This window comes from Pituophis catenifer, unplaced genomic scaffold, assembly GCF_029215685.1.
Source record: "Pituophis catenifer annectens isolate HBS135680 unplaced genomic scaffold, rPitCat1.0.hap2 SCAF_1, whole genome shotgun sequence".
Classification (NCBI taxonomy): Eukaryota; Metazoa; Chordata; class Lepidosauria; order Squamata; family Colubridae; genus Pituophis; species Pituophis catenifer.
In genome coordinates, this window is record NW_027256881.1 from 297,899,035 (window position 1) to 297,922,701 (window position 23,667).

General features: G+C 40.9%; 1 pseudogene; it reads right to left on the bottom strand.

Annotated features, from left to right (window-relative positions):
- Window positions 1-16,619: 16,619 nt before the first annotated feature.
- On the bottom strand, window positions 16,620-20,625 carry LOC139311513 (protein FAM200A-like; annotated as a pseudogene).
- Between the last annotated feature and the right edge of the window lie 3,042 nt (window positions 20,626-23,667).

Genomic DNA, 23,667 nt, shown 5'->3' on the forward strand with positions numbered 1-23,667 from the left:
ATCAGTTCTCCGTTCTTAAAAGATGTATTTTTATGTTTATGTTTTAAAAAAATAATTTAAAAAATTTCCCAAAAAAAAAAACAACGGGAACAGTAAATCCATTGTTAAAGTGGGAGATTTACATTTGGTGCTAAGTGCTAGTTAGTACTGACAGCCTACCATAGTTAAACAAACTACAGTTGGCTGGCTGCACAAAATTTGCTAACTCATAAATCTAAACTACAAGAGTTTATCTAAACCAAAACCAAATGATATTAATTCTAATAAGTGCAGTATAAAAGTGTTGCCCTATAACCTGGCTTGCACAATATGCAAAAGCACACAGTAATTTTGTTAGGCTCAGTAGGTTATGCAAGCTTAGACTGCTTCTTAATTGTGGCTAGTCAAAATTTGAGTCTTTCATTCTTAAACCATCTTGCCATATAGCACTCTAATCCAGATGGGGGGTTGACCTGTCACTACATCTTTCTTCTATTATTTAACTTCCCCCAATATATAGGGGGTCTAAGAGAAATACCATAGAAGCAGGTGTTACCTCCATCTTTCCACATTTCATAGGCAATGGCTGCACATCTGATCAGTATACTAGAGGTTTATGCCAAATCATGAAAATTTAAAAATGTCACCAGACAAGCCATCTTAAAGGTGGCTGGAATACAAAGCAACAGAAAGTATTACTACCAAACCATAGGTTATTTTTAATGCAATGAAACATATTGTGCAAATGTGCCCCATGTATATAAGTGTAGTTTTCTTGTACAGCACAGTATATATCATCTTAGTGCTACATTGGACTTCTATTTCTGAGAAATCCTCTTAAGTTTTATACCAGCTTTCTGATTTTGGTAATGCAGGTTGTAGTACTACTGGTAATACCTTTCTTTTGGAGTTATCTTTGCTTGCTGTCCTCCGCACATACACACTGAACCCTAGCATATGAGAGAAGTATGACCACCACAGGTTTTTCTGGCAACTAGAGGAAATAATATAAATCAATTCTATAGTACCATTTCCTAGGCCTGTATATGAAACGTATGTAAGGAAATCACTCTCCTTCCCCCAGGGAAAGATCAATCTCACAAATCATAAAAATGTCTTTATTTAAAACAAATACAATACAATGTAAACATTCACATGCAATATATTCAACAGCAAAAGAGATAAAAATAGTGAGCTGCTAAAACACAGCAATTTGAAAAGTATTTCTCAAAGAAAAAAGATGAACTTTTAAGCTTGGGACGAATTCATGGATCGGCTGTTCAGATATCCTAAAATATTCCAAAAGGCATCAAATATACATCCAGGCTTGTAGAAATACAATAAACACCTGAGATATTAAAGAGCACCACAGAGAAAAGAAATGAAAATTAACGTTATGCAGTATAAATGTGTTGGATGTTTTTTCTTATCCTTCTTGAGGTAAGTGTTGCTTGAAATAGATTTCCTTTTTTTTAAACCTCATTTATGGTTTGATTTCATTTTTAGACTTATCTAGAGGACCACTTTTCTACTACATGTTAATGGTCACAACTGAGATCTTTGAGGGCTGCTCTCTTCTGTATCCCTTTATTATCAATTAAAAGAGTCGATCTTCAATGATAAATACTTTTGGCTTTTTCTTTTCTCTAAAAATGATGGTTTGGTTCATATATTTTCCTGCTATATGAATCTTGTAACGATGCAGAACAAATAGTCCCTGTTCACAGTAATTCAAATTAAGGCACTTTGTCTGGAAGATCTTTTTTTGTCTGAAAGATTTTCTAATGCAACATGAGACAAGAATGAGAGGCAATGTTTTTAGGGAAGGGGGAAGTTGGCTTAATAATAGCTGACACAGCAGGGTATATTCATATTTTGTGGAGACCAGTGTGCAAAAAGGTAGGAATAGGAAGCAATGAATGAACCCAGGAAGTCCCCTTTCCTCCTGGCACAAGAGGAAGAAACCCTGATCAACAAAAAGAATGGCACATGGGATGAAACAGTATTAATATCTTTTCTAAAAGAAGACTTCTCTAGGCACAGTGCCTCATCCAGACCACAATATGGGTGACTTAGACCAGATGGAGTACTTCTGCATTCTTAAGTTCCGTAAGGTTGATCCGATTCACCAGCTAGGCTGGTCTGAGTACAAAGGCCCTTGAGGACATAGGGTGCAAACAAGGAGGGGAAAAAAATTGCAAAATTAACTTGTGCTGCATACTATTAGTAGAACATGTGCTATAGCATCCCTTGTAATGGTGCCTTATGATTGATTAGCTTTTTGTGTAAGATACTTTTCTTCAGTAAATTGAAGAATTTTTGTGGATTTGTTGATTAGATCACATATCACTATGTTAACTCAAGGTTTATTTAAATGATGGCTTCTCAACTAACACAGGGTTCATACATTTCACAAAGCCCTGTTGGAACTTAAAGCTTCATGGCTGAGGTATACAAAAAAATCAAACTAGCCTTAAACTAGTATTATGGCTTAGCTGGCAAAACCTTATGTCTCAAAACTTTGAGTGGTGGCCCCATGTTACAATCAATAAGATGTGTGGAAGTCAAGATGAACTGCCAGTTTCTCTGTGGGTCTTTTTATTTATTTTCTTATTTATTCTTATTTAATTATTAAACATCTATGCTGATCATCTTACTGATATGAGACTATAGGTGATTTACAATACAAAAAAGTAAACAACATTAGAAAATTTGAATAAGAAAGCTAAAAACCAAGACAATGGGTGGCCTGGGGGTGGAGATTTTCTCTATCCCATTAGCCACCCCTGATGTAATAGGTGCCTCTTGGGGCCCCAGGCCAAGCAACAGAGCCAAATTTATTCCAAAAAGCCAAGAGTGTGGGGGCAGGTCTAATTTCCGATGGGGGAATATTCCAGAGGGCAGGGACAGCAGAAAAGGCTCTTCCCCTAGATCCTGCCAGCTGAAATTATTTGGCCGATACAGGATCTGAAGTATGTCCTTTCCACTGGAACAAGTGGGGCAGACTAGTGCCATTGGGGTGACTCAGATATTCTGGACCCATCCCATAAAGGTCTTTAAAACAACTGGCAACCTGTGCATCTCGCATTGCAGTGCCCAGGGGCCTCCAGAAGTGTCTGTGACACTGCATTGTGTACAGTTGTAATTTAAATTCTAAATTTATCAACTAGAAACTGTCCATCTCCCTTGCAGAGGGTCTTTGGACAGTGTACAAATAAAATATTAAAAACCTCAAAACAGTATATAAACATAAATAACAACATTAAAAGTTGATGAAAAGGCAGGGGAGGGCCTTCAGGCACCTCGCTAGCCCCACAACCATGCTCCTCTAGGAGCCCCAAGCAAGATGGGGCTCATAGATATTTCTGAAAGGGCAGGAAAGGCCTTGCTCAGGATCTTACTGATCATTTTCCTTCTGGCTCTAGGACCAAAACTGAAGAGTGCAAAGCTGACCTTGACCGAGCATATATGCCCTACCTAGGGATTCACACTATTTCAGACATGTGCAAAAGCAGCTGTTTGTGTATTTTTGGACAGGAGCTGATTGTCCCTGCTGGAACAAAACTGTAAAACTCAGCTTTCTGAAGCTGAGAAGACAGTGTCTATACACTGACATAGAATCTATTTTGCTTCTATGTTTATTAACTTTGTAACATCACATATTGTGTGAATCCAGCTCCTATGATTATATTTCGGTGTGTCATACAACATCCACCCCCCAAAATTGGGTTGAGTAAAGCATGATTAAGAAAACCACAGAACATTGCTAAAAGAATCCAGATCCACAAACTTGGCGCTAAAATGGTCTAAGCCAAAATATGTGATTGGAGAGGTCTTTATCAGTCGGAAATAGTATGTATGTCTACATTTAAGAATTTAATGGAAAACAAAATTAATATTGTAGGTGCATCCATAGCTGTAGCTTTGCAACATGAAAAGTACACTTCTGAACGCAAGTTTGACTTAAAGATACAGTCATGTTCACAAGGTCAGAATATAGTAGCCATAAGTCACTTGCTTTAAGTCCTCACTTATTCCTCCCGAGTCCTGAATCATTCCTTAGAGATTAGGGTAACAAATATTCCACAGACTGAGACAGATGAGAATAACATTATTTGTTTAAAACTGCACAAAAACATAAAGGAAGGCAAACATTTTTTTACTGGCAATAATTAAGCCATTAATAAACAATATTAAATTAAAAGGCTTCAGGGATGTGGCATGTTTGATGTAGGACTACACTTATAGAATCTCCTATAGAAAATACAAATGGTTTCATCATGGTTAGTTTTTAAGTCAATCTAAGAAATGTTTATTTCAATGTAATTTTTTGAAAATTGGTTTGAGGAGTCTCTTCACTTCCAGCCTTTTCAGTAGCCATTTCTCTCCCAGTATTTGCCTTCTCTCTTAGCATTTTATTTTGAGTTCCTCTTGTAGTCATAACCTCCCCACTTCCTTATTTCTGACACCAACTTCTTGCCAGGCTGTCAAAGCAGAGCAGAGCTCCACTGTTTTTATTTGGAGAAGAAGGGAGTTGCATTTATTTATTTATTTATTTATTGTTGTATTTATATGCCGCCCTTCTCCCAAGGGACTCAGGGCGGCTCACAGAATAAAACAACCCAACAATAAATGGAATTAAAATGTTAAAATCCGATTTAAAAACCTCAAATCCCCCAAATTAAAATGCACGGCAGATCAGGGAATTTGCTGAAAGAGCCATGTCTTTAGGTCGGCGCAGAAGGTGCAGAGGTCGGGGCCGTCTGGAGCCCAGTGGGTAAACCATTCCAGAGGGTCGGTGCAACCACAGAGAACACCCTCATCCTGGGGGCCGCCAGCCGACACTGTCTGGCCGATGGGACCCGGAGGAGGGCAGTCCTATGTGAGCGTGCTGGGCGGTGGGAGGCCGGTAGGAGGTAGTCCTGCAAGTACCCCGGGCCCATGCCATGAAGGGCTTTATAGGTGAGCACCAGCACCTTGAAGTGGATCCAGAGGACCCCCGGCAACCAGTGCAGCTCGCGCAACAATGGTGTTATATGGGAGTAACGGGAAGCACCCATAACTACCCGCGCGGCCGCATTCTGGACCAGTTGGAGCCTCCGGGTGCACCCCAAGGGCAGCCCCATGTGGAGGGCATTCCAGTAATCCAGCCGAGAAATAATGAGACCATGAGTGACCGTACAGAGAGCATCCCTGTCTAGGAAAGGGCGCAACTGGCGCACCAGGCGAACCTGTGCAAAAGCCCCCCTTGTCCCCCTTGTCCCAGCCATCATTTGTGCTATTTTGCTTTAACTTTATTCTATAATGACACGATCTCTACTATTCTATTTTCAGAACAAGAAGCATTTTGCTTTATTCTGTTTTAATTGTATTCTGAAATGTATGCTTACTTGTAAATGCAGTAGTGTCTCCTTTTCTCATTTCTGTATGCAAAATATAAAGAGGGGTCAGAAACTGGGATTTTGTTACTTATTTCCAATTTATTTATATTCATTCATATAAATATACATACCCCTGCTTCCCTTGATGCAAGATTTTACCTTGTCTACCAATTTTCACTTTCAGTTATCTTGATCTACAGGACAAGTCAGTTGCACAATCATGTGAGAACCTGTACTCTTTCTCTCCTTTAGGGCTATTTCTATAACAGCTTCTTTCTTATTCATTTCACATAATTTGGCAGATACCCAAATGGGATGTGGGAGAAGGATAAACAATCTTTCCTAGAGACCCCAGGTAGCACTCCAAAAAAGATCCTTCGGCAGCAGCCAAGTTGGTGGATGGTTCCCCTGCAGGCAGGAGGTACAGTGAAACTATGAAGCCAAAGGAGAAGACCAGTCACCTTGCCTATGATGACTGCCATATTCATCTGGATGATGACAGAATCCATCAGTGTGGACACAACAAGGATTGAGAACAGGGACAAAAATTTTGTTACATTTGGATGACATTTTAACACTGTGGTGGTGAAAGAACCCAGAAGTAGCTGTATGCCTCTTGTTTATATGGTTATGGTATTTTTAATACCATACTATCCAGTAATGGGTTCTCTGGGTGAAGCCAGCCTAGTGTAGCTAATAAATTCTCCTCCTCCACTATTTTATGTTAAAGCATAATAAAATATTTCTGTTGAAAAGCACAAGAGCAATCATCCATGTGCTTTTTTCTGGCCAGATCATGCTAGGGGTGTTTTCATGGTGCACATTATGTTACTAGCCTGTCCAGTAGTTCCACATATCATTGCTCTGTTCTAGATGAAGGATATGTACCTGGGATTGCAAGGACATTATGCAAGCTCCAGCCACCTTTTTTCTGGCTTCTGAAGCAACACCTCATACTTATATACTTATATCTGTTGAAGTAAGCATTTTCTACCCATTTTGTGGTAGGGAATATACAAAATATATGAAAACAAGAGTTGAAGCCTTAAAATGTTTTTTAAAGAAAGGGAAAAAGCTCATTTAAAAAATTCAGAAAGGAGCAGAATTCTAACCCACAATGATTTTCCCCAACAATAGTAAATGTGTACCTTTCTCCAGCCGTCAAAGGTTCATCACCCCTATTGAAGACAGAGATCTTATTTTTTAGCCACATCATTTTTGAAGAAATTTCAAGGCAGAGAATAGTATTAATGCCCCATTTCTTTTCCCTGTCTGAATTCATAGGTTATAAGGCACTCCTGTTCAATTCTTCTGCAGCACTTATACACATCACATTTAGACTATGCTTTACTGGATGTTGGATTATCCCACTCCCACCTCTTTTTTTTTTTCGAAGTGGTATGCCTGGCTTGTATCATTGGCCAAATGTGTATCCTTGCTTTCCATCAAAATAGACCAGAGAACTTCCTAAAAATATTTGTTAAAAGTAAAATGTCTCTCATCACAAAATTCTAAAATAATCCTCAAACCAATAGGAAATGGAAAACTGTCCAAATCAGTTCTAAATGAATAGATAGGGCTTAGTGGGGATCTTTTTAATTATGCTGGAGTAAAGCTTTGGGTAATCCAGTCAGAGCTGAAGAAGCTTATTGGATGAGAAGCAAAACATCTTCAAAGAAAAACCAGAAAGTCCAGTTGTCTCTTGAAAAAGCATCTTTGGGACAACCATGACCTGGATGACTGAGAATCTCCATAGACTTTGGGTGAGCAGCATCTCCTATGAATTGTCCAGTTTTGTTTGTTGTTTTTCTTGGGCATTCAAATGATTTTATAATTGAATTAATTATTTTCCTAGTGATTCTCCTTCTTTTTCCCCAAACTATAAAGAAAATCTTGGAATTTATAAAAGGAAGAGAACAATATTGTAAACTCACCTATCCTATCTTAAAAAATATGGTTCTGAAATGTGCAATAAGATATCTGAAGGTTGAACTTGTTGATGTTTCACACACCTTCATGATAGCTTTTCTACTGGATGCTATTTTATAGCATTCAATTTATTCATTATGAGGAGATTTTTGTCTTTACTAAACACCAAAATACTTGCATTGTGCCTTTGGACTAAATCCATTTAAAGGAATAAACAAATTTGTACTATTTTTGTAATTCTTTTAAAAAGTGACTTGTGAGAAAAGGATTTTTTTTTAAATAGACACTCTAGTAAACTAGACCTACCTCATCAAAACTCACTCACTCACTCACTCACTCACTCATTCATTCATTCATTCATTCATTTATCCATCCATCCAAACATCCATCCATCCATCCATTCTTTCACAAGACTTATATGGCCATCTATCTAATATAATGACTCTAAGTGATGCATAATAATCCATAAAAAACATAGTTTTAAAAATGTACTCCTGCCCGCAGAGACCAGACCAATCGCCCTCACAACTCAACCTCAACCTCCATCATAGCCCAAAGCTTTAGGAAAGCCAGGTCTTGAAGCCCCTCAGCAAACTAAAAGTGTAAGAATCTCTCTGGTATCAGATAGAAGGCTGTTCCAAAGGACTGGGGCAGCTACCAAGAAGGCACATCTCCGATGTCAGATGATATTTAAGGGAGAGGACCTACAGCATGTCCACTCTATCTAACCTAGTTGGACAGGCATAAAGCTTCAAGGAGAGGCGGTCTCGCAAGTAACTTGACCCTGTGCCATGTATGGCTTTAAAACTGATAACCAACACCTTGAATTATACCCAGGAAGGAAGTCAGTATAGCTCATACAACAATAACTCATGCAGCCATCGGGCGCACAAAACTATGTTCCACTGCATTCTGGACCTGTTGCAGCTTCTGGATGGTACTCAAGCACAATACACCGCATAGCAATAATCCAAATGGGAGGGGCTAAAGGATTGGGTGACTGTGAGCAAGTTCTCTTGGTCCAGCAATGGGCGTAATTGATGCACAAGATGGATTTGTGCCAAGCACCTCCCCAGCCCACTGCTACCTACTCTTTCACCAGAAGCAATGAGTCCAAGAGGTCACTCAAATTGCGTGCCAGATCTGTGTGGAGGAGTGTTATCCCATCCAGAGTCAAAGATGTCAACTCTCTTGACCTCAGGGAGCCACAAATTTACAACCAGTATGTGTTGCTAGGATTAAGTCACAGCCTGTTTCTCTACATCCAGGCACTTACAGCCTCCAGGCACTGAGACAGCACCTGAACGTCATCTGCCCCATATAGAGATGTAATTAGATATCATCAGCATATGATGATACCAAACCCCATGTCAGCAGATGACTTCTCTAGTGGTTTCATATAGTTAAACAGGAGGGAATAGAGTTCTGAGTCTGAGGTATCCCACAAAATAGGGCCTAAGGCTGGATCTCTCCTTTCCCATTAGCCCTAGTATCAGAGGAAGGGGAAGAACCATTGCAAGACAGTGTCCTCCATTCTCAATCCCTGGAACTGGTCCAACAAGATATTATGGTCAAGGCTATCAAAAGCCACTGAGAAATCTAGAAGAGCCACATTCCCATCACAAGCTATCCAAAGTTCATCCACAAGTATGACCAATGATGCCTCAGTCAGTACTATAGCCCGGCCTGAATCCTGACTGAAAAGAGTCCAGATAATGTCTACTAATTAACTATAAAAAATTACTAAAATAGTTATAGGGAACATCCAAGATATCTTATTGAATTCCAGTTTTACAGCAAAGGTATTATGAGAAATCATCCATCTGAACTTTAAAATTGTGGCTAGCAGATGAGAGAAAAAGGCATCCCAAAATCTCCGAAGCTTTTGAAATGTTATAAACGACCAATAATACAGAATATAGGGAAATGGAATTTATGCCCTGTGCAGGTATTGTGCAGTCATCTTTTTGCTAATATTTCTGCAAGTTGCTCTGAGTCAGCCAGACCACTGAGGCTATGGGGATTTCCAGAAGAATTATCAACACTAAAATCCCCTTGGATGGCCAATGTTTGGTCTGAACGTGCAATAAGTCCCTTCTTCCTCTTTATGCAGGAAGCATCAGATGCCATTGGGAGCTATTTTAGGGAATAGGACCAAATAGCGAAGAGCTATGTGCAGAGCAGAAGGTTTTAGGAATGAGGCATTCACACTCCCCAGTTCCTCTTTATATAGAAGGTTCATCAAAACTTTATGTCACCGTCTACTAAAAAAAAGTTGACATTCTGTATGAATTGGTTAAATGTACTTGATCCCAGAGGGAAGACTCAACAAAAGTTTGATTAACATAATTGCCAACAACATTACTGTCAATGAAAGCACGAAGACATTCCCCTCATGCAATAAATTCCACAATAATATAGCTTTTGTACATAATCCTATTCAGTGTCAATGCAGGAAAATACACTGCTCAAAAAAATAAAGGGAACACAAGCAGAAGACATCCGAGATCTGAATGAACGAAATAGCCTTATTAAATACTTTGTTCGTTACATACAGTAGTTTTGTGTTCCCTTTAGTTGTTTGAGCACTGTATAAACTACTGTATGTAAAGAACAAAGTATTTAATAAGGATATTTCATTCATTCAGATCTCGGATGTCTTCTGCTTGTGTTCCCTTTATTTTTTTTGAGTAGTATATTTCCTTGTATATCGTTAGTCCTCAACTTACAACAGTTCATTCAGTGACCATTCAAAATTACAACGGCACTGAAAAAAGTGACTTCTAACCATTTTTCACACTTATGACCATTGCAGCATCCCCATGGTCATGAAATCAAAATTCAGACACTTGGCAACTGACTCATATTTATAATGGTTGCAGTGTCCTGGGGTCAAGTTATCACCTTTTGCAATCCTCTGACAAGCAAAGTCAGCTACCTGCAATTACTGCAGGTTCAAATCTCCCCAGGCTGAAGGTTGACTTAGCCTTCCATCCTTTCTAAGGTAGGTAAATTGAGGACCCAGTTGTGGGGGCAATAAGCTGACTTTGTATAAATATACAAAAAGGATGAAGGCTATTGCTAAGCACATTGTAAGCCGCCCTGAGTCTCCGGAGAAGGGCGGCATATAAATCAAATTAAAAAAAAAAAAAAAAGTCGATGGGGAAGCTGATTCATTTAACAACATCCATGTTACTAACCTAACAACTGCAGTGATTCACTTAACAAGTGTTACAGAAAGATTGTAAAATGGGGCAAAATTCACTTTACAACTGTCTCACTTAGCAACAGAAATTTTGGTCGCTCAACAGAAAGTTGAGGGCTACCTGTATAATGATGCTTATCCTGGTAAATAAAGGATTAGAGTACATTGAGCTGAGAGTAGCCACCTTGCATTTGATGAGCAATTTTTCTGAGTAGACATGTATAAGGAGTTAGTATGCTATTGGCCTATGATTCCTGGGTGTGAAGATAATTAAATTTAACTGTGATGCCAGTTATTCATACTTCCATGTTTATGATTTTAATAAATTTATGTATTTAATCAATTTTATATATTTATGTTATGTTACTATTGTATTGTTTTAATTGTTGATTGTGAGCTGCCCATCCATATAAGATGGGTGGCTGTATAATTATTTTTAATAAAACAAATTAATAAATATAAGGAGCTGGTTCATATTGGTGAACTGATTGCATAAGAAATCATTTTGTTTAAAAAAATCTGTTTTTCCTCTCAGCTCAATTAGAACAGGCAGTATTTATCAAGAGATAAGGGTAAAGCTGAAAAATTTGGATTGAGATATTAAGTGAGTGACAGCTTAACTGAATAGACCATAGTTATCTGTATCTTTAGAACAGAATAGATCAAAACCCGTTGTTTACAAACCACAACAGATTCACATAGCACAGTCAGAAACAAATCAGATTATTGGTGAATCAAAAAAGAAAGAAATTTGCTTTCAATGTAGTGTCTGGAGGAAGGGCCACTTCATTCTCAATATAAAGATATTGGGCCGTGTGTTTAGGTTTCTATTGCTCACTAAGCTACAACATGATATATTTGGTTTATACCAAAATGATTTGTACGTCATACAGTAGTTTATAGCTTAATAGGCTGTGTTAGCTTAAGCATTAAGTGAGACTGTTGGTCTAATTAGCTCATTGGTATGCACAATTCATTCAGTATTTCAGATAGAGATCGCTCCCTCTCTTGCTTAGAAGTTCAGAAAACATTTATATAATCACATATTTTGAATTCTGGGCATCCCAAAAATAAAACAATATCTATCTACAATTAAAAAAAATATTTAAAACCAAAAGACCCAGCACCACAATTTTTCTATGCAGCCACAAGCTGATGCTACCAATTTCATCATGTCCCAGCAGTTGGGAGGGAAAGTCTTAAGTGCTATTTGGAAATTTAGAGGGAGTTTTTAGCTCAGGAGGAACGGGCTGACAAGGAAAAGATGTAAAATGGCAGCATTTAAGGAAAGTGACTAGGTGCATGTCCACCCTTTCTAATGTTGTTGTATGGGCAGATGTCTTAAGGTGAGACATTCCTGCAAATAATCTGATCTTGTGCCATATACAACTGTAAAGGTTATAACCAGCATCTTGAGTTGTACCCAGAAGGAAAATGGGAGCCAGTGCAGCTTGCACAATACGGGTATAACAAGGTGAACCTATACACTACATTCACTGCTGCATTCTGAACCATTGTAACTTCTGGGTGGTCTTCAAGAGCAGCCCCCATATATTGCAGTAATTCAAACAGGAAATGACTAAGGCATGAGTGATCATGAGCAAAGGCCCCCACTAGCCACAGGTGCCACTGGCTCCTTGAAATATTCTCCTCTTGAGGAGATATTATTTGCCGCAGATACCCCCCCCCCCATATTAAAGGCAAATCACGTATGTTTAGGCACTGACTTGTCTAAGTACACAGAGAAATCCACATTGACAAAAACTCCCTAAGAGTTATAAACAGGTTTTTAATAGCATTTATGCTTAAACATTAGGCTGCAGGAAACACCAGTTTAACACTCATTCTATTGCCTAGGACAGTGATGGCTAACCTTTTTTTCCTCGTGTGCCAAAAGCGCAAGTGCGCACAATAGCACATGTGCGTGCCCACACCCATAATGTAATTCCCCCCACGCATGCACTGCCCCTGGGCATACGCACGCAATCCCCCCCTCACGCTGCCCTGCCCCCCTGTGCATGCGCATGTGACTCCCCCCCCGGTGCTCCCTACCCCTTTGCACAAGCACACATGACAGTGGTGGGTTGCAGCCTGGGTCTATAGAATCAGTAGTAAAACCGGTGGGAGGCTCCATCCACCTGACACAATGTCATCATTTGCATGCGCAGAAGCGTCCGCGCTCCCGCTGCAAACCGGTAGTAAAGGTAAGTGGAACCCGCCCCTGGCACATGACCCCCCCCACACACACACCCCTTGTTTGGGTCTAGCAGACCTCCCTGAAGCCTCTGGGGGCCAGAAATGGGCCATTTCTGGACTTCCAGTAGGCCCATTTTTCACCCTCCACAGGCTCTGGAGGCTTTCCTGGAGCCTCCAGGAGGGCGAAAACGGCCTTCTCCGGCCCTCCAGAGGCCGGAAACAGCCCGTTTCCGGACTTCCAGTAGGCCTGGTTTTTGCCCTCCCAGAGCCTCCGCGCGAATTCTGTACTTACCTGGCATCCAAAATGGACCACATGGAGACTCCTGGAAGGGATGGGGTGGTATGGGCACACATGCGCGTCTCCCGCTTGTGAGCTGAGACTTAAAAATCAGCTGGCCGGCATGCGCGGTAGAGCTAACTTAGGGGGACAGCTTGCATGCCTGCAGAAATGGCTCAGTGTACCATCTGTGCCATAGGTTCACCATCACGGGCTTAGGATTTCTGTTGCCTAGCCCTAGGAGGCAATGGAAGTTAACTCATACTGTTTAAAAAAGCAGGAAGGAGAACTAAGAAAAAATGTTTGTTTTTAACATCAATACTCAAGAAGAGCTTTAAAAGATCTGGGAAAGATACATATCCAACCCAGACTAACTCTTTTCATCCTTTTGAAATATATTTCTGCAGATTTGAAAGAAATAGGAACAAAAGGTTTGATGGTTTTATCTGTTGTAAGTTTCCTATTTTATGTACATTGAAGCTTTGAGCTTTAGAGATTTCTACATTTATAATAATCAATGTTTATAAATAACGAGGTAAGCATGATTGTTCATCTTAATTATGCAAACCAGCGGTAGAACAAATATGATAGCCACCCACAATTACCTCTAGGTAAGATGGGCAACACAGAGGTCTAATAAATAAACAACATCAAACTTTATTGAACAAGAAAAGATGTTTAATGGAATTTATGTATCTAGTGAATGGAATGAGAGAAATAACAATACAAAAATCAAGTGGTGATATTATCAGCTAGATAGCTATGTTAGTAGTTGATTTCCTCCTCCCCCCCCTCTCCAGGGAAACCACAGAGTCTGGAAAGACCCTCCGCTATATTAGGCGGTACTGTATGAGTAAGACTCTTTGCTACTTTTTCCACCAGCAAAGACAGCTGAACGCTTCAGATCATAAGGCTTGGTTGGCATATTTTTATCAGCATATTAGAAATGTAGAGCTTCTACTTTTGCATATTTTAGTTAAGTGGAAAATACAGGTTTTATTTATTTAGACAATTTATATGACCATCCATTTGCCAAAGCAACTCTAGACAGTTTGCAAAATATTAAAAACAATGATCAATAAATTTTTAAAACATACATTCTGGCTTGCTGCCACATCATTCCCAAGACAGGTACATCTAACACCTGACCCAAAAACTCTGGGGGAAAGCAAGTTTGTAATGCTTTCCAAAAGACCAGCAAGATTTGGGCCAATCAAATATTGGGATGGAGGGAATCATTTTAGAGGACAGGCTACCACAGAAAAGGCTTGTTTCCTAAGTCAAACTGGATGCAATTGATGCAAAAAAATTAAAATAAATCTGCAGCATGTAATCTGGAATAATGAGTAAAACAAGAAGATATAATCAGGGCTACCAATCCTGTACTATGTAGGTTTTATAGATGATACTTAGCACTTTGGGTTGCAACCAGAAGACAATGAGGAGCCAGTGCAGATTGTGAAGTGGTGATATTACATAATGTACCCTGGTATTCCCATAATTACCTACACTTATGCATTGTGGCGCAATAGCAGCTTCCAAATTATTTTCAAGAGCAGCTCCATGTAGAGTGCATTGCAGTGCCCTACCAAGAAATCACCAAGGAATGAATGAGAGCAAGCAGAGCCTCACAAACCAGCTAAAATAGTACAAATGCCCTCTTCATTAGCTGCCACCTACTTAAATCCTGGAAAATTTCCAAACTATACACTAATTCTGACAGAAGAGGACAAGCCATTCCAGAGCCAGTGCTGGGAAATCTTCACCCCAAGATCAGAGGCACCCAAAAGCATAACCACTTGGTCTTGCTGGAATTGAGTCAAAACTTATAATCTTCCTCATTCACAACCTCATGGCTTTCAGACACACTAATGGAGCACTTTGACAGCATAACTTGGTCAATCCAGAGTAGAGAGGTACAATTAAGTATCATCAGCATGCTGGTATTTTACCCCATACCAACAGATGACAAGTTTTGTGTAGTTTAAAAAGAGTGGGGAAGCAGACTTATAGCTAGATAGTTCCCCTCCCACCAATACAAACTAAAAAGGGCCTGGTGGCTCAGCAGACTGATAGCATTGTGATTAACACCAGCTGTCTGCAATTACTGTAAGTTCGAATCTCATCAGGCTCAAGGTTGACTCAGCCTTCCATCCTTTCTAAGGTAGGTAAATTGAGGACCCAGTTTGTGGGGGCAATAAGCTGACTTTGTATAAATATACAAAAGTGTGAAGGCTATTGCTTAATGCATTGTAAACCACCCTGAGTCTCTGGAGAAGGGCAGCATATAAATCAAATTAAAAAAAAAAAAACAACCAACATAACAATGTGCTTCCCATTTACAAACCCTGGTCCAGGAGGATACCATTGTAAAAAGCCCCCACCCAGAGAATGAAATATTTTGGAGAATATTAAAAGAGGCAGAATATTATATTTCCCCAAAGGAGAAATGGAGTAAAATTTTTAACAAAGGCAAAAAGCAGTCCCAACAGCCTCTAGTAGATGCCTGAAGTCTTTAGAGATGGATATTTTGTGCCCATTAAGAAATCCAGGCCAGCCTATTCACAAACAAAACACCTTCAGCTCGTTGATGGAATTAACATTTATATCCCCCACCCAAATTCTAAGAATAAGACATGACCTTTAGGACATAATATGATTAACCCACCACCATTACGGTAGAATAGCAAAAGACACCAGGGTCTCTACATTGCACAACCCTCTAGCAGCATCTCAGAACCCTATAAAAATCCATGTACTCATCAAAACAATCTGTCAGCTGTCCCAGAACTACATGCTGTGTTGGTTCTGCTCATCAATAAAGAGTCCTTCTTTCCAACCAGCCTCCATTTTATTTCCACCGCCTTTCTCCCAGCTTGGAAATGGACCAGAGTTTTCTTCCAACACCATGGTTGATGATATTGAAAGCTGCTGAAAGGGCAGTGAGAATTGTCCACCATAAGTCATCAGCAGAAATACAATTTGCAAATAGCAGAAGGTGATCACTCACTTTATTCTGTTTTGGCCAAATCCCAAAACAATGTTGCAGTATGATCAGTTCTGTATACCATGCTTTAAAATGAAACTGATATATGAAGAGACTACCAGGGTATAATCTAAGTAATATGACTTAATTTCATATTCACAGTTTCAGGAAGAATTGGACAACTAATTCGAAGAGGTTCCTTTAATCCTACTTCTCTCCTGTCAGGAACACACAGAAGAAAATAGGATATAGGAAAACAAAATAAAGGCAAACTTGGGCCGGCAATGGAACACAATTGAGATAATTGTCCAATAAACAAAATCAGGATTTTAATTATGCAACTTATTTTTTCTTCGATCCACCATCCAGTTTTCATGGATTGCACTTTCTGACCTAGAAGTTAACCAGTCCCAGGATGAATGCTCCCTCGTCCCATGAGAGAGAGAGAAAGACAAAATGAAACTACTCTGTTCCTTAGTTAAAGACCACCTAAGACAGTGATGGCTAACCTTTTCTGGACTGAGTGCCCTAAGCACGTGCCCGAACCACCAAAATGCAATGCGCGTGCAGCCTCTGAGCATGCATCCCGCCCCATCCCCCAACTACTAACTACTAACTTAGTAAACTGAGTAAAATTTAGTAACTGCTTCACTATTCAGTAAATTCTTAATGTGATGGATGGGTTTGATGAAATGATACCAGTTTCCCAATGTCTGGTTTTAAGTCACTTAGCAGGAGTCTTAAATCACCACATTCAGTAATCTGGAGTCAATTTCTTTGCTTGGAGAGAAGTTGGATAACCACACTGAAACCATGTTCCACCAAGTATGATGTTGCAAATGCAACAAGGAGCTTCTTAACCACTGTCCATAGTGCAGGATAGCGATCAGAAATTTCCTTCTGTAACCAAAACTCTTGGTACAATTTCTTAAACTTTGGCTTCAGTTCAATGTCATTTTGCAGCTCTATTAGTTGTTCCTCCTCCACTACCCCATCTTCCTCAGTATCTGAAAATGGATTTATCACCCAATCTGGAATTTCCATCAAAAGAAGACCCTGATATCGCTCAGACATATCTTTATGCAGCATGTCCAAAACCTTGCAGATCATCTTATATCCTACCTTTCTCTTCTAGCTCGGACAAGCTCGGAAATTGGTATAGCTCACAACGGCCTACATTGCGCTTGAATAGAGTTAACTTTGAAATAAATGTAGAGATGACAAATTTGGCCTTAATAAGATTGACCTCATTTCCTTCCAACTGCAAATTCACTTCATTGAACTTTGCAAACAGTTCTGATAAATAAGCAATGTCATGCCTGATCTCTTTGAGTTCATCACTAAGGTAATGACTGATGGCCACCTAATGTCTTCACCTCTGCAGGTTCTCAAAGATTTCTGAGACCAGTGTTGAATACTTAAATTTCAGTAGTCACCAATCCCAGTCTTAAAATGAGTTTAGAATCAGTGGGAGTCACTGACAACAATGAACTACTAGCTACTGATAATGAGTCCAGTCCTGCCTTTCTTTTCCTTCTGTCCAAGTTTTGCAAGTACTTTTTCCAAGCATGTTTTATTCCACAGTATACAAACCATTATTGTTAGGGAAAAAATTGCTCTTTCAAGCAATTTTAAAAGACACTGTCAGAATGACTCTGCTCTCAGCCCACTTTGTGACTCCTTGAAAAGCATCTCCCCCACACACTCCAACACCTGAGGAGGCAGGAATGGGCTGCAGGTGTCTAGAATTAAAAGGTGGTTCGAATCCCTAGTATAGTCCTCCTGCATTAGAAGGGGGTTGCTAGATGACCTCCAAGATCCCTTCCAACTCTTACTGATACTAGCCCTGGCTTTCCTGGCGGAACAGCAGTGGCGGCAATGATGGTGGCAGCGGCAACGATGGCGGCAACAGCTCCCCACACACACACATGGCAGCCCACCTGGATCCTCGGCAGGGGGGCGGCAGGCCTGGCTGGCGGCATACTAGCCATCCCGAGAAGGCCTCTGATGACATTGGGGTCTGTGGCAAAGCTCCCAATTTCTCCGAATGCCTCTTTCTTACTGTTGTAAGGGGATGGGCTGCGGTGCACAAACTTCAAAAGCTGTTCCGCTGCCGCCTGCACCGCTTGCTTGGAGCTGGTTTGGAAAGGGAAAAAACGCAGCTGAATTAGGCGAGACTGCCCCACCCAGATCCCTCCAAACGGCTCTCCCTACAGTAGCCTTCCCGCTGAAAAGCTTTCCTGCTTCTCCTCTGCCTGCATTCTGTTACAGGCTCTGCACCCAGGTAGTGGCCGGTGGCCCCGGGAAGTGGTGTCTTGTTGGTCTTGGGGGGGTGGGTGCAGAGCCGGTAACAGTATGCAGGTAGAGAAGCCGGAAGCGCTTTTCATGCCCCCAGCTGCAAGAAAGAGCATGCACTCAGAAGAAAGGGCTCCGTTTGGGTGGGTGCTCACTGTTGGGTTGCATAGTTCAGTGGGGAGGCTACCGAAGGAAGACCTGTTTGGAGGGACCTGGGTGGGACATGTCCTGCCTAATTCAGCTGCAGTTTTTTTCCTTTCCAGACCAGCTCCAAGCAAGCAGTGCGCAAACTTCAGCAGCTCTTGCGCTGCCGCCTGCAGCGCTTGCTTGCAGCTGGTTTGAAAGGGGAAAAAATGCAACCGAATTAGGCGGGACATGCCCCACCCAGATCCCTCCAAATGGGTCTCCCTTCGGTAGCCTCTGCACTGAACTACGCAACCCAAAAGTGATCGCCCACCCAAACGTAGCCCGCTCTTCTGAGCGCCCGCTCTTTCTTGCAGCGAATGAGCTGGAAGTGCAAAAAGCGCTTCCCGCTTCTCTACTGCATGCTGTTGCACCCTCCAAGACCAACAAGACACCACTACCCAGGGCCACTGGCCGCTACCTGGGTGCAGAGCCTGTAACATAGCATGCAGGTAGAGGAGGAGTGGGAAGCACTTTTCAGCGGGGAGGCTACCGTAGGGAGACCCGTTTGGAGGAATTTGGGTGGGGTGTGTCCCACCTAATTTGGCTGCATTTTTTCCCTTTCCAAACCAGCTCCAAGCAAGCAGTGCAGGCGGCAGCGCAACAGCTGTTGACGTTTTGCACCGCAGCCCGGTGAAATCAGGAGCTTTGCCACCGACCCTGATGTCACCAGAGGCCTTCCCGGGATGGCTAGTATGTGTCCAGCCAGCCAGCCAGGCCTGCCTCCCCCCCCATGGCAGCCTACCTTGATCCTGGGCAGCCAGGCCTGCCACCCACCCCAGGCCTCCCCCCCCGCAGCCCTCCTCCTTCCTAAGCGGCACGGCACCAGCAGCAGCAGCCAGCCAGGCATGCCACACACCCCCAGGCCCTCACCCCCCGCGGCAGCCCACTTGCAACTTACCAAAAATTAGGAAGGCGACGGCAGTCAACTGGGCAAGGAGCAGAGCAGCAAGGAGAACAATAAGAAAGCATCCAACAATTCAGCCTCGCACGTGTGGTAAGAGGAGCTGCCCAGTGGGCATGCGCGTGGCGGGAAACAAACTTTCAGTTTCTGGTGCACACATGCACACTGGCCAGCTAGTCTGATGAGCTGAGCTTCGGGTTGCGAACCTGGAAGAGAAATGGCCAACGCTGCGCAAGCCCACCTCCAGCACTTCTCTGCCACCCCCCCTTCCCTCTTAGCGCCCCCTAAGTCATCCCACCGCCCCCCAGGGGGCAGTACTGCCCACTTTGGGAACCACTGAAATAACACATCTCAACAGAATCCAGCTGTAGGCTTTATCCTGTTCGTCAGTCTGAAACAAAGCTGAAGGTGGAACACTGAGATTCAAATTTGACATTTGAAACATATATAGGCACTTAATAAGCTTTGACCTCAATTTCAAAAACAATTATTTTATACCTAAAGGCATTAAGAATTATGGCCAGCATCTCTGAAATTGGCCTTAAGCGCATTTATATGCCTTATACTGCTCAAAAAAATAAAGGGAACACAAGCAGAAGACATCCGAGATCTGAATGAATGAAATAGCCTTATTAAATACTTTTTTCTTTACATTCAGTAGTTTATACAGTGCTCAAACAACTAAAGGGAACACAAAACTACTGTATGTAATGAACAAAGTATTTAATAAGGCTATTTCATTCATTCAGATCTCAGATGTCTTCTGCTTGTGTTCCCTTTATTTTTTGAGCAGTGTATAAATCAGAGTGTTTAATACTGTCTCTGGGCCATTTTACCTCATTTTCCTTTGCAATATATTCAGAATTTGCCTGCTTCTTTTCAACATGATGCAATTTGCATTTTTGTCTCTTTCTTAAAAGCCTTATCCATTGCAGGGATCCTCATCCTGGAACACAAGGAGTATCCTAATTAGAATTAGCCAATACCCCAATTATGTTTGCTGTAGATTCCAACAGGCTTGTTTTATAGGAATAGATTAGATGTCCTTAATTCTAAGGTAGATTTAATAAAACATTTCCAATCCATAATTTCAAAATCACTGTGGTCAGTGTGCACTTGCCAATATTTTGGTACATGCTTGATGTAAGTAGCACAATTTCCTGTGTTTCTGTACAGCAGGAATGACTCCACATCCTGAACTTGTCCTTTTCCCCTTTCTTGCTTTCTGAGTTCATGTACATTTGCCCAAGTAACAGATTCTGCCTGAAGTCTCAGCAGCCTCTCCCGCATATGCCAGAGCCCCGAACCTGGCTTTTTCTGTCTCCCTAGAGTCCTTATGTAGACGTAGGTGCACGTCACCACCTGCTCTAATTTTATCCATGTCTGATGGGGGAGACTTAACTGAGCAGCAGGGAGGCAGCTATTTTGGTTTTTCTCTGTGGTTCTGGGTTATATAAAGCATCCAGCCGTGACCCATATTGCTCTAGAGCAGCCTTGTATTCTCTCTGGCTTAGATACAGCTAAAAGCATTATACATTTCCTCACTTTTTTTCTCACCAATGCTGACAGTATTTTTTTGTGAATAGTACTGAAAAAGGATGTGTTAAGACTTCAAGGCCCAGAGTACTGAAACTGTCTCTTTTTAAAAACAGAACCTTTCTCCCAAGCACATTTGAGTTTAGTCTGTATAGTTTACTCTTTCCTGGCTAAATAAGCATTTACCATTATAGTTTCAAACAAGTGAACAATAAAGCAGACATGGAGTAAAAAAATTCAATTAGAATCTAATTAAATAGAGCACATTTTACAATGTAATTCTCAGTTAATTTACAACTTCTGTCAAAAGACTAAAATTCCCAAACAGGGCATTATCCAAAGATGTTATGTTTCAAAAATCTTCAAATATGACCTATGTTACTATCTCAATGGATCAAAAATTTCAGAAATTAAAAGATATTTCAAAAGAAATTTTTGATACGCCACAATATAGTCAGTGGGAAAACAAATTAAGATTCTGCCAGGCATATCTGAAAGAACCACTTAGATGATTCTGAAAACAGTTACATCTGCTCCTACACTACACAGCATTATCTTAAAATACTGTAGGTTGCATGGTTATTGATCCATCAAGATGCTTTCCATGATTAGCTAAGTCGTCATGTCATACAGTTGGTGCCCATAAATATCACCAAGTTTTGCCAATCCTCTCATCTTCCAAATACGACAGCCAACAGCAAAAGTCTGAGAAGGAAAAGCCCACATGCCACACTTGCCATCCACTCCACTCATAAACGCTGGCCACTCCTGACCTGACAGTGAACGCCAAAACAATAAATTATATAAAAACCCATTAAGTTTTTCTTTCTATAGTGACACTGGCTAAACACATGTCTGCATGCTTCTCAGGCAAAGAACAGACTTTTTTATAAATGTTACTGTCCCTGCCTTTTAGCTTCTGGTCACCTTCAATAATGAAGCTGCCTATTTGCTATCAAATAAACTCTTCCAAGTTGTTGCCCTTGATTCTTTGAACCAGGCCCAAATCAAAAGAGAATTTCCTTCTAACAATATAGATCAGTACATTCTGTCCTCTATGTGCTGCATGTACTCTCCCACAATGAATACATTTAGAGCCTTTAGCAATACTGGTGTTAATTGCTTCAGTCGTGGGGCCAGATTTATCTGGTTTGACTCTCTGCCTCTTTCCCTTCTCCTTGTGTGCTGAAGTCATTAGGCAAATTGACACTTTCTGTTAGCTCACAGCTTCCTGGAGTAAAGGAATGGGTGACGATGTCATATTTTTTTCACTCCCAGCCCTTGATGTCTTCAGGTATGCCAGGACAGAATCCAACATGAACCACTGGAGAGCTGTTGCCAGTCAGCAAAAACAACACTGAACTTCATAGGTAACCTCATAGGTAACTCCTGAACCAAAAACTGATTTCTAAAGCTTATATCACAATTCCTGAAATTTGCTGTTGGTATGTACAAGTAACTTGTGGGCAATATATCCTTACAGATTAACAGAGTTGGAAGGGACCTTGTAGATCATCTAGTCCAACCCCCCTACCCAAGCAAATGGCAGTCCAATCTCTTCTTGAAAGCCTCCAGTGATGAAGCTCCCACAACTTCCAAAGGCAAGCTGTTCTATTGGTTGATTGTTCTCACTGTCAGAAAATTTCTTCTTATTTCTAGGTTGAACCTCTCTTTGATCAGTTTCCATCCATTATTCCTTGTCTGGCCTTCAGGTGCCTTGGAAAATAGCTTGACACCCTCCTCTCTGTGGCAGCCCCTCAAATATTAGAACACTGCTATCATGTCTCCTCTGGTCCTTCTCTTCACTAGACTAGCCATGCCCAGTTCCTGTAACCGTTCTTCATATGTTTTAGTTTCCAGTCCCCTAATCATCCTGATTTGATATAAGATAACTTACTAGCACACAGTACAATTTTCCTAAGCCATCATGTGGCATCTTATTTTTGAAAGAATTGGAATAGTAAAAAATACCCAGTAGCATGCATTAGAAATATGGCTTTGGGTAAATAAAATTACAAACATAATCCACACTACAGTTTCTCTCCTTTCCACCCATCCAAAAGTTCCTGTAAATGCCCAGGTTCCATTGGTCCAGTAAAGGCAGTCAGCTGGTTGGAATAAGCTTGGCCCTTGGTTAGGAGACCGGTGCTATAATAATAGAATGAGCCATATGCTGTACAAATTTTGTATGTTTTTATGAGCTTTAGCTGTGTCATGTCACCTTGTCCGAGTATAGGGGATCCTCTTTGTCTGAATGGACAGCAAAAGTTGGCATGAGGGCAATCTGTTTTTGTGAAAGATCTACTTGGGATTAATGCTTCAATTCACTCATTTACAATTTCTTTAAAAATGCCCAATAGCAGAATTTTTGAACCAAACAAAGCCTTTTATATCTGCTTATTAACACTTCCAAAGTCATATTTTGCTAACAACCGTCTAGGGGCTGAGCAAATATTTATCTAAAATGCTATTAGTCGTAATCTTCTCCCTGGTAAAAGCGCCACCATCCAGAATGTATTTTGCCTTTTCATTCTAGACTTGCTGAAATAAAAACTGGCTCTGTTTTGGAACAGAGGTTGCACTTCAAACATTCCTTTTATACATTAAATTTTTCCAGTCACTGGCACTGAAGTTTATTAAACTGTTAATTTAATTCTTCCTTTTAATAACATAATGTTTACAATTATCCTAACCACTAGGGTAACACATTTATAATTCCTTCCAGCTTTGCATCATCTGCTAATTTGACTCATCAAATGGATCTTTTTTGCCCCTGTCATTGCACACTGAATGACA